Source organism: Convolutriloba macropyga, chromosome 7, assembly GCF_964194025.1.
Source record: "Convolutriloba macropyga chromosome 7, txConMacr16.3, whole genome shotgun sequence".
NCBI classification, from domain to species: Eukaryota; Metazoa; Xenacoelomorpha; order Acoela; family Convolutidae; genus Convolutriloba; species Convolutriloba macropyga.
The window spans coordinates 75,616-80,000 of NC_134474.1; the positions used below are offsets into that span (position 1 = coordinate 75,616).

At 40.0% G+C, this 4,385-nt stretch overlaps 1 long non-coding RNA gene across 1 annotated transcript in view; it reads left to right on the plus strand.

Annotated features, from left to right (window-relative positions):
• The first annotated feature begins 253 nt into the window (after positions 1-253).
• LOC142342022 (uncharacterized) overlaps positions 254-4,385 on the plus strand; it is a 7,087-nt gene continuing 2,955 nt past the window's right edge. The window contains exons 1-2 of the long non-coding RNA XR_012759141.1: positions 254-303; positions 735-907. This is a non-coding gene — a long non-coding RNA (uncharacterized LOC142342022). The remainder of the gene's footprint in view (positions 304-734; positions 908-4,385) is intronic.

Below are 4,385 nucleotides of genomic sequence, written 5' to 3' on the forward strand. Positions count from 1 at the left end.
TTGTGCCCCCAGTACGTTATGCTCCTCCCAGTTACAGAAGACGTGCCATTACATTATGTAAAAATATGGCACGTGCGTCTGGGGGGTGCAAATAATATGCACCCACTAAGATTGGGGGCGTAACCGGAAAAGGTCCGTACCATAAGGGGAGGGGGGCAATACGTTATATGGCCAGTAAGGTGGGGGGGGGTATAATGGGAAAGACCCTAATATTTTCCCTATGCTCTCTATAAAATGTTAAAATGTATAACGTTTCAATTCTGCACGTGGAAGTTTAACTTTAATTTTTAGTTGAGGGTTATTGTAAGTTCAATTTTTGGTTTCTTCCCATTGTAGGTAGATCAAAGGAAGTTTGGATATTCTTAATTTGTGCCCCCCCCCCCGTTGCACGCGCACTTGGGGGCTGCAAATAATGTTGCAAATAGGCTCCCTTCACTGACCCAACTCCAATTGTCGCTTTTGAGCTATGGGGGAGGGGGGCAAAACAATTAAGTGTTAGTAGTTGAGACCGAACAAAATCCAGTCTTTTGAGTTTTTAACTAAGTTTAATAAAGGAACTGCAAATCATGGAAAACAATTTCTACGCTTTCACTTATTGGGTCTTTCCCCATTAAGCCCCCCCCTCCAGCTTAATGGTCAGATAATCTATAGTCCCCAACCATAGTAAATATACCACAATGGGGGGCTATAGTTTCACGGGAGGCTATAATGGGAAAGACCCCACAAATCATCAGATTTTGAAGCCAAAGGATCAAAGTGAACAAAGATAAAGGTGAATTAACAAAGATAGATCGATCTATATTATTGGAACTAATGTCTATCATTCGTCTGTTATTATTGTTTGGGATCTGTTTACTCCAGAAGTGTTCCTGTGTCCGAGATTTCACTATTGTGCCAGGAGCCAGAGGTCATCAACTGTTTCTCCCATTTTGGGGAACTGTCTCTTTTTTCCACGACAGAATCCAAAAATGTGCAATCAAAGCTTTTAAGGATCATTATCTATTCTGTTTCGGCCCCCGGTGTTTTTTATGACAGCCAGTTACAAATTGTATGTTGTTATGTAGCACATTACTATTTCCGTTTGGTGTCATTTGCACATTACAGCCCTCGTCCCACCACGAAATTATGGGTCTCTCCAATTCCCCCAATCATGGTAATTATACCACAATGGGGACCAGAAATTACATTAGCTTTGATTAAACATGTTTTACCCATATAGCCCCTTCACAAAACTATAGTACCCATTGTGGTATGTTCAACATGTTCAACACTCATCTTACGCATTTTCAAAGCTTTCCTTAAACAATTTGGCATTTTGTTTTGAATTTTCTATAACAAAGGCGCTAAATCTGCTGATTTTGTGCTGAAAAGATGTGAGAAAGGTGCTGAGTCAAATGCTGCTTATATATATAAGAAATGCACTGAATTGTGCTGAAATGATTTTTTTTGGGTCTTTCCCATTATAGCCCCCCCCATGAAATTATAGCCCACCATTATGGTATATTTACCAAGATTGGGGGGGCTATAGATTATCTGACCACTGAGCTGGGAGGCTATAATGGGAAAGACCCGTTTTTTTCAGTGGATTCAGCACCTTTTTTTTCAATTTTCCGCGCAATCAGCGCAAAGTTTACATAAAATCAGCAGATTCAGCTGATTTCTTACAAAATATCCGCTGACAGCTGCTGACCCCTCGACGAGGGTAATGATGCAGAAATTCAAGGACAAAAGAGAAGATATCTAGTTCTCCAGACTTATAAGTTGTCCCAGTGATCCTTGAATTTTTATCTAGTAAGCTGGGATTAGGCAATTGGGATCTATGCTGTTTCGGCCCCCAGTGTGTTTTACCCCCCAGTTGCAAATTATATGTTGTTTTATAGCGCGTTACTATGCAAGGAAATAACACGTGCGCCTGGGGGTCATAATAAATTTTTGCTCACTAAGCTGGGGGGCCCGGAAAAAATGCATCCCTTTTTCCGTTTGATGTCATTTGCACATTACAGCCCTCGTCCCACCACGAAATTATGGGTCTCTCCAATTCCCTGCAATCATGGTAATTATACCACAGTGGGGACCAGAAATTACATTACCTTTGTTTAAACATGTTTTACCCATATAGCCCCTTCACAAAACTATAGTACCCATTGTCGTATGTTCAACATGTTCAACACTCATCTTACGCATTTTCAACGCTTTCCTTAAACAATTTGGCATTTTGTTTTGAATTTTCTATAACAAAGGCGCTAAATTTGCTGATTTTGTTCTGAAAAGATGTGAGAAAGGTGCTGAATCAAATGCTGCTTTCATATATGTAAGAAATGCACAGAATTGTGCTGAAATGTTTTTTTTTTGGGTCTTTCCCACTATAGCCCCCCCCATGAAATTACAGCCCCCCATTATGGTATATTTACCATGATTGGGGGGAGGCATTACGTTATCTGACCATAGAGCTGGGGGGCTATAATGGGAAAGACCCGTTTTGTTTTTCAGCGTATTCAGCACAATTTTTTTTCAATTTTCTGCGCAAAATAGAACAAATTTTACATAAAATCAGCAGATTCAGCTGATTTCTTACAAAATATCCGCTGACAGCTGCTGACCTCTCGACGAGGGTAATGATGCAGAAATTCAAGGACAAAAGAGAAGATATCTAGTTCTCCAGACTTATAAGTTGTCCCAGTGATCCCTGAATTTTTATCTAGTAAGCTGGGATTAGGCAATTGGGATCTATGCTGTTTCGGCCCCCAGTGTGTTTTACGCCCCCAGTTGCAAATTATATGTTGTTTTATAGCGCGTTACTATGTAAGGAAATAACACGTGCGCCTGAGGGTCATAATAAATTTTTGCTCACTAAGCTGGGGGGCCCGGAAAAAATGCATCCCTTTTTCCGTTTGGTGTCATTTGCACATTCCAGCCCTCGTCCCACCACGAAATTATGGGTCTCTCCAATTCCCCGCAATCATTGTAATTATACCACATTGGCGACCAAAAATTACACTCGCTTGAATTAAACATGTTTTACCCATATTGCCCCTTCACAAAATTATAGTACCCATTGTGGTATGTTCAACATGTTCAACACATATCTTACGCATTTTCAACGCTTTCCTTAAACAATTTGGCATTTTGTTTTGAATTTTCTATAATAAAGGCGCTAAATCTGCTGATTTTGTGCTGAAAATATGCGAGAAAGGTGCTGAATCAAATGCTGCTTTCATATATGTAAGAAATGCACAGAATTGTGCTGAAATGTTTTTTTTTTGGGTCTTTCGCACTATAGCCCCACATGAAATTACAGCCCCCCATTATGGTATCTTTACCATGATTGGGGAGGAGGTTATAGGTTTTCTGACCATTGAGCTGGGGGGCTATAATGGGAAAGACCTGTTTTTTTTTCAGCGGATTCAGCACATTTTTCTTCAACTTTCTGCGCAAAATAGCACAAATTTTACATAAAATCAGCAGATTTAGCTGATTTCTTACACAATATCCGCTGACAGCTGCTGACCCCTCGACGAGGGTAATGATGCAGAAATTCAAGAATAAAGGAGAAGATATCTAGCTCTCCAGACTTATAAGTTGTCCCAATGATCCCTGAATTTTCATCTAGTAAGCTGGGATTAGGCAATTTGGATCTATGCTGTTTCGGCCCCCAGTATGTTTTACGCCCCCAAGTTGCAAATTATATGTTGTTATTTAGCGCGTTACTATGTAGGTAAAAAGCACGTGCGCCTGGGGGTCATAAAAAGTTTTTGCTCACTAAGCTGGGGGACCCGGAAAAAAATGCATCCCTTTTTCCGTTTGGTGTCATTTGCACATTACAGCCCTCGTCCCACCACGATATTATGGGTCTCTCAAATTCCCCCCAATCATGGTAATGATACCACAATGGGGACCAGAAATTTCATTAGCTTTGATTAAACATGTTTTACCCATATAGCCCCTTCACAAAACCATAGTACCCATTGTCGTATGTTCAACATGTTCAACACTCATCTTACGCATTTTCAACGCTTTCCTTAAACAATTTGGCATTTTTTTTTTAAATTTTCAATAACAAAAGCGCTGAAGGCGCTGAATTTGTGCTGAAAACATGTGAGAAAGGTGCTGAATCAAATGCTGCTTTCATATATGTAAGAAATGCACTGAATTTTGCTGAAATGTTTTTTTTGTGTCTTTCCCATTATAGCCACCCCCCATGAAATTATAGCCCCCATTATGGTATATTTATCATGATTGGGGGTATAGGTTATCTGACCACTGAGCTGGGGGCTATAATGGGAAAGACCCGTTTTTTTTTCAGCGAATTCAGCACCTTTTTTTTTCAATTTTCTGCTCAATCAGAACAAATTTTACATAAAATCAGCAGATTCAGCTGATTTTTA